Source organism: Strigops habroptila, chromosome 6 (genome assembly GCF_004027225.2).
Source record: "Strigops habroptila isolate Jane chromosome 6, bStrHab1.2.pri, whole genome shotgun sequence".
Classification (NCBI taxonomy): domain Eukaryota; kingdom Metazoa; phylum Chordata; class Aves; order Psittaciformes; family Psittacidae; genus Strigops; species Strigops habroptila.
Window position 1 is genome coordinate 66,554,638 of NC_044282.2, and position 16,715 is coordinate 66,571,352.

A 16,715-nucleotide genomic window follows, 5' to 3' on the forward strand; every position below is an offset into this window, starting at 1 on the left:
ATCATGTCAGGTTCAGTGTTTCTGTTGTCATACAATATTTTCTGAATACGTACAAGGAAAGGTACCTCTTAGACCCAGGACATCAAAGGCGAAACAAGTTCCATACCTGGTCACTCAGGTTTCCCACACATGTCTGTAGTGAGATTTTAACTTCATCTAGTCAGCTCTCAGAGCCTGACAAAGCATCTTTATTCAGTGTCAGGTCTGAGTCTCTCACTTGCCGTAATAACTGAGCCACTTCTCCCCCCCATCCAAGAAGAGAACACACATGATGTATATTTTAATGTAATACAGGGCTCCCCTCGTTGCATCTCGTTCATTCGACAGCTTCTCCTATCTGGCACCAAAGCCTGATTAAATATTAACATGGAGTGGGTCCTATTATTTCCTGACTTCCAAGAATCCATTGGTAAATTGAGATCTAGCTGCTAAAAATTTCTGACACAACATAATTTGTATTGAACCCCTTTTCCATGCCAGAGTGCCAGTGTTAATAAATCAGGCTGTTCACATTGAATAAATCTATTTAAATACTTATAAAATATTAAAGATGCATTTGGGAAAAGCCTCTAAGGTGATTGTTGCACCCATGCACCTCACAGTAACTAATTTATTAAAGAGTTTGCAAACCTGGGAAGGAAGGGAAAAGAAAAATGGTTTCATAAACCAAGAGCAGAAGCCAATTTTTCAGCTCAGATGATGAAAGGAAGCATGCATTTCTAATCAAAAAGACAGATACGCCTTTTCTCTCCCACCATTCCCTCAACAGCAAAGTGCCTTTTCATCATCAACACCACTCCATTCCTAATGTCTGCTGAGGCCTTTCTGCACCTTCTCCATACACTAGTAATGTACACACAGCATCCCTTTGAAACAAGAGCCCATTAGCCGTGGCAGACTACCTTTTCACATGAAGTCCTTCCGCTGGTAGTCATCAGCAGAGTGCTAAATCATCCCAACTGGGCATGCTTACATCATGGCAGTGGGATAAACAGATATTTAGAGCTGCAGAATGAAAATTGCTTTTCTACCTTTCCTGAAGGTTGTTGGTTTGGTTGATTTTTTGTATTTTTTTTTTTTTTTTAGGAAAGGTCATAAACTACACAGGAACATTCAGCTCCCCTCTCACCCCTTTCCCTCCTCCCTTAAATACAGATTTTTTAACAAATCCACTTTTGCTTACACGCAGGTCATCTGTAATTTTAGACCTTCAACCACCAGCCAGTCCCCTTTAAAGATTACATAGTAAACGCGACCATAAATTTGTCCCACAATAAGAAACGAGTTTGAGCATGCCCTGCAAGAGGGATTTATGTGATTGTTTTCCTTCCAGTGGGCGTGGTGAAGGGATATAGAAACTGTCAGCAAGAGCAGCAAGCGGGGTGATACTTCACAATAGCTACCTGAGTAATGCAAGAGAGATTAAGCCTAAATTGAGGACTGCCATTTCAGAGGACAATTAATTTCCAGGCTGTCGTAAAAGCTCTGTTGACATTTCTCAGCCGAGGTTTTGCTTCTCGGTAAGAGTTTAAAGAGCTTTGTTCAATACAGGCAGCAGTGCTGCTGCCATTCTTTGGGCTAAGTCTAGGGGTGGGGGTTCCCCCTAGAAGAGCTTATTTCTCTGACATGCAAGAAAGCTTCTGTATATTTTATTAATGCTGGCTTGTAGAACTTCACCTGAGAGCCCATCTCAGACTCTCTACAGCTGTTTTTCCATAAGCCCCTGATTTGGTATCATAATGCAGTTGGGCAAACCAAAAACGAAGCAACCAAACCATAAGCAGCTGCCTCTGACCACATTTGGGCAAAGGTCTGTCTGTGAGACCCCTTTGCTAGTCCCTTTCTTTTTTAACCCCAGCAAGCACCTAGGAGTGCAGTGGACTATACCTATGAATGGGAAATCTACTGATCTCTGACTATGCCATATGTGGGTAAAATGCTTTTCTGAATGCTCAGGTCATTCTCCAAGTCAGTAACTGATTTTACCTTATGAGATGACAGATGATGGTTCCAGGTCTGCGAGGAGAAATCCTGGCCCCTGCTTGACAATAATGCCAGAATTGCCTGCTGTTTTAGTGACAATAATATCCCATTTGAGCTCATTACAACAACAGACTGGCATCCCCTAAAACTATTTGGCCAGTGTGGCCTGGGGCATGTTCTTCACGAGGGTGCCTAAAAGGAGGTGCCCAAGTGAGCTACTGGGTAGCTTAGGGAGCCCAGAGACAAGAAACGAGTGAGCTAAACTTTGGAAAAGATTTTCTGTTACAGTGAGGGCACTACGAAATTCCAGATCATGGTACCCGGCTGTAAGCATCCCCACTTGAAGCAGCTGTCCTTGCCACTGGGTCCAATTTATTACCAGTGACAAATTGCTTGTCAAGAGGCAGCTGCGTTGTATGAATATACAAATGTTTGTGTACAGAGACCGAAGGACGAAAGGGTTAATTATCCAACAAACTCAGGCAGAAGAGGAAAAAAAGTTTCAAGCTCAGGGAGGTTATCATTGCCTTTTGCACAGGCTGGTTTTAATCACTTTCTTGTACCTCTCCCTGACTTCATTTATCAAGCCTTCACATAAAAGTTGCAAAGTGAGGTTATTCAGCGGATACCTCCATTCATCTCAGATGATTGACCAGGGTGGTTTGCAGTACAAGCCAACCTGGGTGATGGCATTCCTCTTGTTTTCATTGCACAGCCTGCTTTCATTTTATGCTGTAATTGTGTTTTCACAAAACCATAACCAAGCAGGCTGCAGATTCCAGGTTCCAGATTTATTTACAAACACCCCTGACCAGCCCCCTCCGCCTTCTCCTGTTATCTGCTTTATGCTGCTTTGAATCTTACCGCCAGGAGACTGGGGTGGATTAGCACAAGATAGGAACTAGATCCAATCTAACCAAGGGGACCTAATCAACCCATGCTTCCACCCCTGCTCCTCCTACCCAGCAAAAATCCAAGTCCTGCTTCCACACAAACATTTCATGGGAGCTGGTATCTGATATTAAATACCTCTTTGTGACTTTGCAGGAGTGGTGTTGACCGCAGGCAGGTAACAGAAGTGATGGTCTTGTTTGACAGAAAAAAGTAAGCTGCTCCACCAGGCAATTCAGGAGATGTAAGTGAAGAGGCCATGTCTCTCAAGAGTGTTCAGGGACCTGAGGATCATCATTTGTGCACCTCCACCAGATGGGCCATTAAAGGCGAGCGAGGCAAGTTATACATACTCTTACTACTCAACGTGAGAATATACGGGTGAAGAGAAAGAGGAGACAATTTGTTTAACCATCTTTGTATTAATGCAAACATGACCAAACTGAAATTTCATCCACTCGTAAGACTTCAGAGCTGATCACAGGGCAAAATGTGATAAAAACCTTCTTCCTGCCTTTTGTGGAAGTAAACTCTCCAGAATCTGGATCCCACTGATTACTAAACAGCTGATTCACATATAATGCAAAGGGGGGTTTTTGCGCAGCTTGGGAACTTCAGCTGGGGTAAATCAGCATATTGATGGCTCTAAGTCAGTTCACACCACTCCATTTCAAAGCTTGAAACAAAATTTTCAATGTACTTTCTTTGGGAAAATTACACCAAGCGAGAAAATCCCAGCCAGCGATTACAGAGAGTTCCTGTCGGCGCTGTTCATCTGCAGTCGCTTTCTAGGCAAAAAGCCTTTTAGATAAAACTAGCATTTCCATCCAAACAACCTGGACCAGTTTGGGTGGGGAAGAGGAAGGGTGAAGGGACAGAAGAGACGACCAAGTCTTTGTTCTATTTAAAGCATTCCAATAAGATTTCAACCACAGAATATGGCAACAGAACTGATCACAGGGGAAAATGCAATTAAAATACCTTCCTGCATTCTGCAGCCACAAAATCGTTGGCAAATCACTGTAATCTGGCTTTGCTGAAGTGGAGGGCATGAGTCAATGCACCAGGAAAGAGTTTCAGCTAAGTACTTTTCAAGTTAATAACCTTGCTCAGGGACAGTTCAGAGCCTTTTATACCTTCCCTTGTAGAAACTGGGATCCACAAGTAGCCTTTCTTACTGTCCTTCGCTGCTACTGCAGTGCTGAAACCTCGAAAAGACTCAGTTCAGTGACTGTGTATGCCAGTTCAGGTGCAGCAGACAGAAAAATTGAAGCTTCAGGTTGATAGATATTGTGTCACCATTTTTTTTTTACCTTTAGGTTTTGTTTCTGTCTCTTAATAGGAGACTGGTTTTGTAGATTACAAATTAACTTTGAGCAAGAACAGCCAGCAAATCCATCCAGCCTGAAGCAAGAAGAGCCTTCAGGCGGCTGTTTGTAGGCTTTCTTTAGAAGGGCTCCCTGGACACATAAAGGGAGTTCATTAGTGTTGGTTTGTGTATTGCTGCTGCTATTTTGTTGATAGCATGCTTGTCTCCAATCTTCTTTGTCTGAGTCCAATTCAAACTGGAATTCAGACCGAAGTAATAACCAGAGAGGGATTCACGTTCATTTTTCCATCTCCTTCCAAACTCCTTGTTTGCAAAGGAAGTTCTTAGATTGCACATTTGACAAAAAAGTCTTCCACTATTGCTTGTGCCTGGACCAAGATCGGTGTTCCCAAGATTATTTATTTGTGCGTGTATGTGTACACTGAAGTTGAATATTACGATTAAAAGGAGTTCTTGGTTCTTTCTCATCAAAAAGCTGAACACTCCCTGACCCCTCAGCGACCTTATAGGTGATGCTGCGGGGAGTCTAAAATCTTCGAGAAGGCAAAGGCTCAAGACCATGAATGTTACTAGATGCTGAGAAAGCCTTTGATCGGGTAGAGTGGAATTATTTGATAATAGTCTTAATACAACACTGAATTGGAATTACTTTTGGAGGTAGATTTCTTTCTCTACATGACCTATAGCAGATGTCAGGATTAATGTAGACAAGTGAAAAGTTTTGTTCTTTTCTGGGAATATTTATAACACAGGCATATTTTATCATAAAGCTAATGAACAAGGTTTTAGCAGGGAGATTACTAAGGTTACCATCCTGCTGAGATGATCATACCTTGCTATTATAAATGTAAATTGAAACGTTACCTTCCTGAGGAGATGAGAAAAAGGTTTTGCTGCATAGTGTTTGAAACAATAAACTTTGGGGCAGAACAGTAATGGAGAAATGAATGCATCAAATTAAAACTTGGCAAGAGAGAAAAAAAACAAAACCCAAAACCCTTGGGTTTTTCCCCCCTAAATTTTTAAAAGACGCATTCTCCAGATGTAAGGAAATGAATCATTAGAGAGTAAACCTGGCATTATCCCTGAATTGAATCTGAGGAATGAAGCAGGATTCATTCAGGGCTGCTTTTTCTTTGAGGATGGCAAAGATTAGCTGATTTATGTGAGAAATTTTAAGAGAATTTTTTCCCCTAAGATTTCACAGATTCCCTTGTTTCGGGATACAAATCAGGTTTTGTGGCCTTTTCCTTTGCTTTTCCTTTTTCCAGTAAGAGTCATTGTAAATCAAAACTTCTAGAAGATTTTTTCAAAAATTCATAAGTCTTACTGTCAGTTCATCATTATAATAGTGTAACCTTTTTGATGCTTGTTTCAGTGCACAAGCCTATCTTATACCTCCTGAAACCCACAAGGGGAAAGAAAAGCCCTGTTTGAACTTTACCCTGTGATGTAATATCTCTTTGTTTGTACTCCAAAATTTTATAGGCCTCCTTTGCTATTGTGCCTTATTGAAAACTTATGCCTTATTTGCTGTTCGTTATTATCTTTTCAATATTTCTGTTAAGATTCCTTATCCTCTTCAGCATTTGTTTCAAATGACTTTTTTCTGCAAAGGTATGCACTTGCATTTTTAAAGGAGAATGGCACAGTGCTATTATCTATCCATTTTTCTAATTCTCTTGATCTCTGTCATGAGATGTATGTTGTCCAAGAGAGAAGTTTGCAAAGTATATTAGTTAAGAGTCTGCAGATCTCAAATGTCTGGCATGCATGGATGATGCAAACAGGTTTAAACACAGGAGAAGGAAGGCTTGAACTTCTGTTTACTTGTCAAACAGTCAAAATTAATAAAAGGATAAGGAAGACAGTTCATTCTAAACACATATGATACTCTGCTGATGTCAATCCTAAAACAGTGCTGCTGTATTTTTAATGCACTTGCAAAGTTTCATCTGCAAATTTCATTAATACACTCCTGTAGATCCAGGATGGCTTCTCCTCAGGAGTCTCTACTTTCTGCATCATAAAGTTGTCTTCGCTATAATTTAGGAACCTCTGCGATGATGCATGTTCAGCTGTATTTGTTACTCAACAGATGTCTGGGTAGTTAAATTCCTCCATGAGCCTTTATCAGTACTTCTATTCTGGGATTCCCAACCGGTTCAAGATGTAGCTCTCCTACACGGCAGCAGTACCACTGTTCAGAGATCAATATGCACAGCTCAGGCCACCCTTGTTCAGCATGGATCTAGAGTGGCTGGTTGCCCTGACCGCCACCAGTCCCAATGCTCAGGTTGACTGTGTAAATCTGGAGTCAACGTCTTATTGGTTCCTGCTCAAGAAGGACCTGGTTACAGGGGCAGCTGGGGATAGGTCCTACATTCATAATTCTCAAGACCATCTGCTGCTGTAACTGTCACTGCTCTTCCTGTGGGGCTGCCGCCTGGGCTTGCTGCTCCTCCATAAATTTCCACAACACCTGCTGCTCTCGCTATTCCTTCATATATTACATGTACAACAGAAGCTTGAAAACACGCGCTGCTCACACTTCATTTAAACAGCCACCTTCCGGACATCATGCACTGATTCCAAGCCGCCCCTTTGAGCAGTTTGGTTTCAATAAAACAAGCATGATAACGAGCTAACAATGCTGAGGGTGAAACATCTCTTCAGACCTACCCCAGGTTCTTCAGCCATCTCAGCTGCTCTTCCCATTCCCTGGGTCATCTTTTGCCTCAGAGAACCACTTATGCCTGCCTTGGCCACTGGTTTCAAGGACTCAGCAGGATGCATTTAACCTTCTGCCAAAAGAATCAACACCCAATAGCAGTGTGGGCAAGTTTTAGGTAAATGATGCCAGCCTGCTCTGTTCCCTTAGGCTACTTCTTTGCATTACGTACTATGGAGCTTTCCCTAGAGCTGGTCAAAGGATAAAATAATAATCTGATTTGCAACTAGAAGTGCTGAATCTGAATCGCTATGACTCAGAGAGTCATAATATTAATTATTAATGAGTATTCAGCCTACTGGTGGGTATCTGTGAAAATGCTCCCAAGCCCTCAGAGTTTAAGGTATTTTAGCCTGAACGCTATTCACCCAGGAATTTACATGTTGTCATTCTTCCATCTAGAAGCATTTGTCATCCAGAGATCAGAAAAAAATCCCAGTTGCTTTTTGACTTTCTGAGCAATCAGAAATGAATAAACACTGTGAAAATAAATGGTTTACTTTGAATAAGCTGAAAAGCAATTGTTCTCCTTCTGCACTGGCTGTGCACCCGTAAGTATTAAATTTACAGGTGTCAGAACTGGTGTGTAAAACATTTCTTATTAAAAAGAGGATTATATTTCCACCTCCCAGCAAAGGCATAGCTAAACTCTGCTATAATTTCAACTAGCCCTAGTTCTGCTAGGGCTACTAGTTCTACACTGCAGCAACTGGTGAAGTTGCTCCTTTGGCATGGGAAGCTTTGACTCCATTATAGGCACCTTTCTCTGAAGCCTAAGTGCTACCTTCTTCATTGAAAATGAGCGAGAAAGGAAGGAGATGAGACAGTATCATCTGAATATCCCCATCAGTTTGGGGATATTTGCCCCTCTGCTCATTTTTCTTCCCAGTCACTTGGACTATACAAATAAAAGGCAGGATGTGTTTCAGGACACTATTTGCCATTTAAAAAAAAGATAAAGTGCAACCAAAAAGAGTTGTTTCTTCTTTTTCAACAACTAAATCGATCTCTTTGCCTATACCCCTAATCAAGAATCCAACTTCTTCTGGCTAGCTAGCAAATATAAAGTCAAACACCTGTTTACCAGACACAGAGCTATGTGCCTGCCGTTGCTGATCCATCTGTGGAACATAAACATAACTTTCACCAGCTGCTTCTTTTAGCATGGGCTGGTAATGGAAGCCATTATAGAGCATATCAACAACATACTTTCCTAATAATCATGGGCCAGAGCATCACAGGGTGTAAAGTGGCAGAGCCTCACAGAAGGTGAGGCTGATTTACACCATCAGAGGACTTCACCCTGCTGTGTTTATTTTCTTCACACTCTTCTCCTTTTAGCACCCTTATTTTCCTACTTTCTAGTTTGTTTCTGTTTCATTGGGGTTTTTTCCCCCCTTATATTATACTAATGAGGCAACATATTGTGGAATAACTCCAGGGCCAGGCTCAAGTAGTAATGGATAATTACCTTGGGTACCATACAGCCTCGATATTAATGACTCTGTGAAAACCTCTGAAGATTCAGAGGTGTGATACTGCAAAGACTACAACTGGGTTTGGGCCAAATGACCCATTCGTATAAACATGCTCAACTCTACTGACTTCAGGAGAATTATGCCTGCTTTTGTTTGTTGCAAATGTGCTGTAGGTGATTCACAAAATCATGCCCAACCATGTCCATGCTCTTTAGATTTAAGTTGAACTTGAAATCTCACAGTGCAAACAGCAGATTCCTTTTTGTCTTGCATGAAGGCTAGTGTGTTATGACTATAATTAAATTGCTGATAGATCCCCTCATCTCTCAGGCTGCTTCAGGATGCAGTAATGAGGCTCTGCTCTTGACGAGCACCAACATACCTCTTTCCCTGTGTCACATCAGTTAGGCAGGTCAGGATCTTGATGGTGACCCAAGACAACATTCATCCTATGACCAGGCAGTTCATTTTCTTTTCAGTGTAAAGGGCGGAAAGGCCACGGGACTTTTTGACTCTTCGTTTTTCAGACAGGAGACAACCTGGAACTCAGAAAAGAAATTCCATTAGTACCCAAGGCTCTCAAATGGGAAGAACTTGTACAGCTTTAGAGATGTCAAAATTGGGGAAGCCCATCCTGTAGAGTTCAGCCCAGAAATGGTAGCAATCCCTGAGACTTACCATTAGAATTTGCTTTCCTCTTACTAATTTTCTAACATATGCTGAACACTGAACGACACTTTCCAGGACTCCAGCAATTGCAAAAATCAACACTCACCTCTAATATATTCCGACTTAAAGTGTGCAACCTTGTTTAAAATGCACTGCTAAAGCATATATTTTCATGTATCGTTATGTTGAAATGCATGATAACCATGTTGAAAAATCAAATTATCTGTGTTAAGGTGAATATTACAATGTGACTACTGCCTGCTGTGCTGAGAATGAATCTTATAAACACAATCAAATCTCTCTTTTTCTCTCCCCCTCACACACACACAGAGACACACGCACACCCTTGCACAAGAAAAGAGATTCTTCACCTTCTGCCATCATATTGTCACAGCAGCTCATGTTTATTGTGAATGACATCTTCAGCTACAACTCAGCATGAGCTCCGGTATGCTGGAGCTGAACATCCTACCAGGAAAATCAGCAGTGACATTAAAGTTGTTTCATGAATAATGAAAAAATAAATATCACATTTACTGTTGGTACACAAAATGCTTTGTTTAACTAAAAGTGTTTTCAGAGAAATTCTAGGTCTCGGAGGGTAGATACTATGTTATTAACTATGGATAGAGAACTTCTTTAGATGGAGTTGTTTTCATTATATTGGTAATCTTCTCAATTATACAAACGAGAGAACATGTGATCAGTACTATTAGTAGGATACAGACTTCTCTCACAAAACTCTGCGCTCTCAGAAAATCACAAACCAGCAAATCCTCCATGCTTGCAGCCGGTGAGGCTTTCAGCCACTTACATTCTGTACAAGGAGGTTTAATATGTCTCCCAAGTCCAAATTTGTGTAACAACAGTTATAATCCTTTATGGGGGCAAAAAGGCTTCGGAGACAGTAATGCAATTATATAAGCGTATAATGCAAAAGAGAATTCAATTGTCTTGATGCCATATAAGGCAAGCTTATTACAGGATCCCAGCAAAAGACACTCAAAATGCTCAAAACACAACTGCACAGTGTCCAGAGTTTTGCTGGCAGCATCAATGTGTGTTCCTGCCAGCTGTCAGAAGTTCATAATCACAAATTTCAGGGAGAAGAAACAAGCCTACTTTGAATTACGGGGTTACAGTGACCAGAGATTTATATAAAAATTATGTGTAGTGGAAATACTATATTTTGTCCTATTAAGGACTGAGCAAACAGACTTTTTTCATAGCATGAATGTGTCAGGCAAAAGTGAAATCTTACAGTGATTTCAGGCTTTGTGCTAGACTGAAACTTGTGATCCTAAAATGCAATGTTTTTTAATGAAACACAAATATACTTGCTTCCAGAAGTGGAAAACAGTCTCACTACTGTCCCTTAAAAAAAATAAAAAGGGCTGTTATTCCCCATTTTTTGGAATGTTTCATCCATATTCATGGCAAAAACCCTGAGAAATGTTCTGAAGTGCCAAAAAGTATGAAAATTAATACTAAACACATTGTCAATATCCTGCTAACTAGTGCTTATCAACTTATCAGCATGGAAATAGTTATTCTCAGTAGAACTTTCTGAATGGCAATCATAAACAATCAATCAGCTTCATAAATAGTGCAACTAGTAAGATACAGGCTTAATATTAATCATTTAAAAGACCCACCTTTTCTTTCAAGGAGAGTGAACAGATTTGTATTTCAGTTTTCACTGAGGCAGGCACAAAAATGGTGTCTTTTCCATAAACTGAGATCTTCCGTTTTTTATATAGAGTAATACACTTTATGACTTCTTTCTTGTGAGTTCAAGTTGCCTGTATTTCCTATTCATAGAGAAAAACTCATTTCCTGTTAAAAACACACATGTATTTACTCTTACTTGTTTAACAGCATTCTAAATGGCAATAACAAAAAGAGCAATAAACAGAAATAATCCACTTTACTGGTACCTGTACACAAAGTCTCCATTTCTTTTTATTCTTTGCCTTTAAACAAGACAGAAAATTATGAGTTTTCTTTAAGGAGATAAGTCTAAGGTTTGTTATCTAATGTATGTGTAAGGTATGTTAGTCTAAGGTGCAGTATCTCCCACTACTGTTAGGTGGGCTTAGGCAAGTGGTTTAGAGTTCCTCCTCACTAGCTGCAAAGCCAAATCATGAGTTGAGAGAGGGCCAACATTTAGATCTGATACGCAGGAAGAGGTGCATCAGGTATTCCTTGCTGTGCAGTCAAAAGAGTTAAAAGTAAGCAAATGTATAAGCAAGTAAAACCTGTGTATTAATGGGGAATGTGTCAGTCAATAGCAGTGCAAGCTGTGTTTCCGTCTATTATACAAGAAAGGTAAAAGTATTCTACTAGGTCACTTAGTTACTTCAACCAGATGGAATCCAAAATGTTCAGAAAATTAAAAATCCATTTATTCCTCCAAAGTTGCATTCCATCTGTTTTCAGACATTTATGGAATCTTTTTGCATACAGGATATGGCAACCACTGGTGCCTTGGAAATATTTCTTCCCCGTGCAGCTCAGAGAAAGCCAGGCTGGATATAGACGGCACTGGAGTAAGTCCTTTTTTCAGGTGCTCTTATTTCTCTTCAAAATATAGGAAACTCTAGTCTTTTTCTAAATAGAGGAATCATAAAATCCAGTGTATTAGTGTCTGCAAAAATGCAACAAGAACTTTTAATGTAAAAAAAAAAAAAAAAAAAAAAAAATCAGGCTATTCCCTGCTCTTTCCACCTTGAAAATTTTAACTTTCCTGCCAGTCTGTTTCTCATTTTCAGTTTGTGGAGACAATAAGAATGATTCAGATGCTATGAAGGAATGCAGCCTGGCAAGTAGTGATCTCCACCCTGAAGATAAAAGTGACAAAACTACCCCAGGAGTTACGAGCTCTAGTCTTCATCAATCATTTTTCAAGAAATATTTTATTTCATTCAACTACATATTGTGCCTAGATCTAACTGAGGTATGGTCCCCTTCCTTCTATCCTTTTTCTCAGCATCTTCAGCTTCACCAGATGGAAGGATATCATCTGGCATGCAGGCCAGGCCATATTTTCTGTATATGACACAAACATCCACATTTCCCCTGTTTCCTTAGGACCTTCCTCCATTTGCAGTCAGTGGCTCATACAATAGTTCAGCATTAACAAGCATTATCCTGCTAGGTGCAGGGAATATCTTATCCCCCAGGTAAAGCTCACCCATAACATAAGTACAGGCTGTATATATATTGTCAGCTAAGTTATGTTCCTACTTCTCTCCTGATTATCCACACCTCATGTTAAAACACTCCCACCTTCTGTGTTGGAAGGAGCTAACTGCATCCCTCCAAGGTGAAAGACATTCAGCAGGTAACTCTGTCCCTGGACTATTTCTTACGGGTCAAAACCACTGCGGCTTTGGTGATCTTATAAAGTCCCCCAGTACAACATCAGCAGTCCTTTGCACCATAAACACTCTTTACGCCCTTATGTCAAAGTCCAGGTTATTTCAGAGTACGCAACTAGGGGGAATATACCTGTCTTCCATTATGTACACTTGCATTTTGTTCACCTCCCCAAATCATTTGGGTAACTGGCAGGTTAACTGTCACATGGAAAGACAAAGCACTCAGAAATCCCAAGGCAGGAGATCAAAAAGCAGAGAACTGGCTTTTAAGTGTAAGACTGCATTTAAAAAAACCCCAACAAACACTGAAAAATAAAATCACAAATGGTGGATGGCTTGTTTCGGTCTTTGCGTTTTGTTCTGAATGTCAGGTCATGTCTTCACATTTTCTTCTGCAACCTCAAGGGCAGGAAGAAAAAAGGGAAGTTAATATTCATACTCAGTTTCATGCTGTCCAAATCTGACACTTAAAGAAACCCCCCGCACACACAAATTCAGTGAGAGCATTACAAGACTTCTACTGAAAACTGGTACCAGTAACACCAACTTCTGCCATAATAAGCCTGTACTTTTCATCACTTCAGAGTTGAAATCCACCAGGTTTGACTTTGGGGTTGAGGATCACATGCTAAAAGATCATATTTAATTAGCAGCAGAACCAGAGACTAGATTTCTGCCTCTTTTTGGCAAATATTCTCCTTCAGTCATCGGGAAACCTGACAGTGAGGAAGCCTGCTGCCCAAGGTGGACGAAACACAAGTGGCAACTGGCAAAACTAGGAAAAAAACCTAGCTGGCACAGGAAGGGCTGTCAAGGACCATCCCAGTAGTGCATCCATCCACATGAGGAAGACACACATCTATCTCCCTGGTGTCATCTTTTGTCCGCACAAATAAAATACCTCTCTCGAGTTAAAACTAATTAAAGGTTTGCTTTGATTACACAGAGGGACTTGGACCCACACCTCCTTATCAGCTGAAGCGCCTGCACTGCTTCTCTTTAGTTTCGCTCATCCCCTGCTAAGATTAGACGAAAAGGCGATGGCTGTGGCTAGTGACAGCACAAGGTTGGCAGCTGCAAAACTGAGATGCCACGTTTCAGTATATAATTTTCTTTCCACAGTGTCTCTCCCTAACTTTCCTCTTTAAGAGGCACTTAAAATCCATGTGTCTGACTCAATTATTGTTATTGTAGCTACGGGACAGAATGTGATGCTGATGAGGGCCTACCTGTCTAGTTAGCTTCCCTTTCTGGATGCTTTCTTTCTTTGATTCATCATTGCTTGTGACACATGTATTGTCTAAACTATGTTCAAGAACAAGTCGCTAATACATTCAATGGAAGAAGGTGAAAAATCAGAAAATGGAGTATCAGTTGCATGCATAAATTTATGCGCTAACTTTAAGCGTCCTATTTCTGAGAAATGTCTTATATAGGAAGCATGGTTTTATTGCAAATTAAGAATAACATTTGCAGTAAAATTAAGAATAAAAATTCTTTTGCTTCCTTTGATTAGGAGAGCACTGACATTGCATAAATGCTCTGTCTTTATGAACTCATCTAGAAATTCTACGCTCCTTCAGCATTCAGTACATTATCAAATCATATCCGAAGTACTATGAATTCATGCCCCAGAGGGCATGAACCCAAATTTAAAGTCATCATCATTCTGTATATTTTCTGCTCAGTTGAAGGTTTTACGATACAGGCTGAATGTCTTTTCAGGACAATCCTAAAAATACGCTAATGCAGTGGGGACTGAATTTATTGGACATGTACACTCACCTTCAGTTGATGTTCTCCCTAGGCCAGTTCTCATGTGATTGGCAAGGGATCGTGACAGCTTGTATCTTCCTATGAGAAACCTGTATAGACACTGGTAATTAGAACTGCCACTCAGTCCTCCCTGACAATAGCTACTGCAGTGGCTCTGGGCCTCTGAACTAGCTACTGCCTCTGGAAAATCCTGTTTCCCAGTGTCTTCTCCTCCGTAGGCACATACCTAATTGCATGTAAACATTCTGTAATTTATTGTGCAACACAAAAACATTGGTACCTTCAAGCTGAAAATATAGTGCTTGATAAATACTGAAAAACTACACTTCCAAAGTGTCACGTACAATGTAGCTCTCCAGCTGCTTTCCCTGACTGGCTGCTGAAGTAAGGATGCTTCCTTAGTAATGGAAAATCTGAGAAGGGTCTCAGTCTTTTTTAAGGAGCCTAATTCTCAGTCAAAGTTACGAATGTTGAGGCTTGTGAGGGAGTTCAGTTTTGGAAAAAAATACTCCATTTCTGCTTGAAAATACCAGTGCATTTTCTCTGTGGTATTCTACCTCAATCACCACAAGAATAAAAAGGCTCAATTACCTATTAGTATACTTTTACCCATAATTGATTTATTCACAAACTGCTAATGACTGCAACTAACAGAGAAAAGAAAATGAAAGTAATGTAATAGGAAAATACACATGAAGCATCTCCAGTTCAGGGCTGTATTTGCAAGAGACTAAGGATAAGGCAAGATATTTGGAAATATTTGCAAATGACAATGAGGCTGAAAAATTTCCTTGTACCAGGATATCTACAGAATGAAACTTGGATTCTATTCTCTGTTTCGCTGCAGTTTGAATGTATCATTTCAGATACAGCTTCCTTGTCTGTGAAATGGGGCTAACAATAGAGCTGTACTTTCCATGCACAGTGCCCAGTTATTTAGATCTCATCATGTTAAATAGCATCTTTTTTTCCCTGCAGTAGAGAAAAAAGAGCCAGATTGAGGCAGTCAGGAATTGTTGAGATCCAGGGTTGAAAAAGCAGTGAAATCTAATCTCCAGACCATGGAAATCAGTGGAAATTGACTTCAAAACACTGTTGATTTCAGTGGTTTAGGGATCAAGGTTTAGGAGAACAAACTTACCGCACGAAGACAAGTCTGTTTTCCAGTGCAACGCTTGACTTCTTGATAGGAGCAGCATGTCAGACAGCAGCAGGCTGTACCTTTGGGGCAAACCTATACTGAAGGGTTGTATACAGCTGTAGGGTGTCCAGAGGTGCCTCAAAGAAGTTCCCCCTCTGCTCTCCCCACAGCTTGTTCAAGAAAACCCCTGTAGTTAAGCAGAAAATGTCTGGCACCAGAGCAGGTATGCAGAGCCCTGAGAAGCAAGGAAGCCAGGCTGTGAGGTAAGTGGCAGACACAGGGACCTGCTTCTACTTCCTACCCCTTCCCACTCCATTGGCATCATTCCCATATGGGAATTTCAGATGAATTTCAGAATCACATACAGAACACTGAGGGTGCCAGAGCTGGAAGGCATTGCAACCATTGCAATGCTAAGTTAATTCTCCCAGTAACAATCCAGGCCAAGAAAAGCACAGCACAGTGTACTGAGCATCCTGATAAAGTTTTATGCAACCACTCTTCAAAACCAACCCAGAAATGGCAGTGCTGTATTTTTAGACAGATAATTACAAGGGTACTCCCATATATGTGCTACAAAATGAATCCAGTAGTGTAATCATGCAACGGGTCAGAAATTACTGAGTCAATAGTACCATTTCCTTTTTAGACTTCTATTATAGCACAGTGGCAGTGTAATTGTGTATTTGGGTAACGCTTCAACACAATGCACAGGAGAGTAAATTTGGATCTCCATCTCTGTTCACAGACATTTCTTGTTGAAGTCTCTGCCCATCACAGACACAACACACCCTTCACTTCGATCATTGTCAAACTAGCTGTTCCCTGCATCCAAAAGTTCCACTAAATCCAATGCCAAGCCCACAGATTTCTATTCCATTGACTGCACCTGGTTTTCAGAGGATGCAAACCCCATACGTTGGCAGTGCCAAGCTCATCCAAAATAGCCCATAACCCTCTTCTCAGGGATGGGGAGGATAACAATGTTAAAATCTAAGTAGCAAAGTGCGCACTGTTAATCTATGGAAAAATGCATTTTAGAAACGTCACACGAAGCTCAGAACGTACTACTGCAATCCCAGGCAACACAGGTGGAAAATGAAATCTAAAGGAAATCACAACATCTCAAGCACTGAAGTACAGTTACGGCAGCCAAGTAATCTGAACTCTGCCCTTTCAGACAGCACACAGTATCATTGCACTTAAGAGCTCATGGTCTCCGTAGTATTCCAATATTCTTCTCCCCTACCACTCTTCACTACTGTATAATAATCTCTATACTAGTTTTCTATGAATAGAACAGGTGCCTTCTGACCTTCTGAGAAAAATATTATGT

The 16,715-nt window shown here is 40.6% G+C and overlaps 1 long non-coding RNA gene across 2 annotated transcripts in view; it reads right to left on the minus strand.

Moving 5' to 3' along the window:
* The window catches only part of LOC115609863, a 47,532-nt gene extending 35,820 nt beyond the window's left edge, over positions 1 to 11,712 (minus strand). For both annotated transcript variants that reach the window (XR_003992017.1, XR_003992016.1), the window contains exons 1-2: positions 10,738 to 11,712; positions 8,796 to 8,952 (exon numbers count right to left, since the gene is read on the minus strand). This is a non-coding gene — a long non-coding RNA (uncharacterized LOC115609863). The remainder of the gene's footprint in view (positions 1 to 8,795; positions 8,953 to 10,737) is intronic.
* Between the last annotated feature and the right edge of the window lie 5,003 nt (positions 11,713 to 16,715).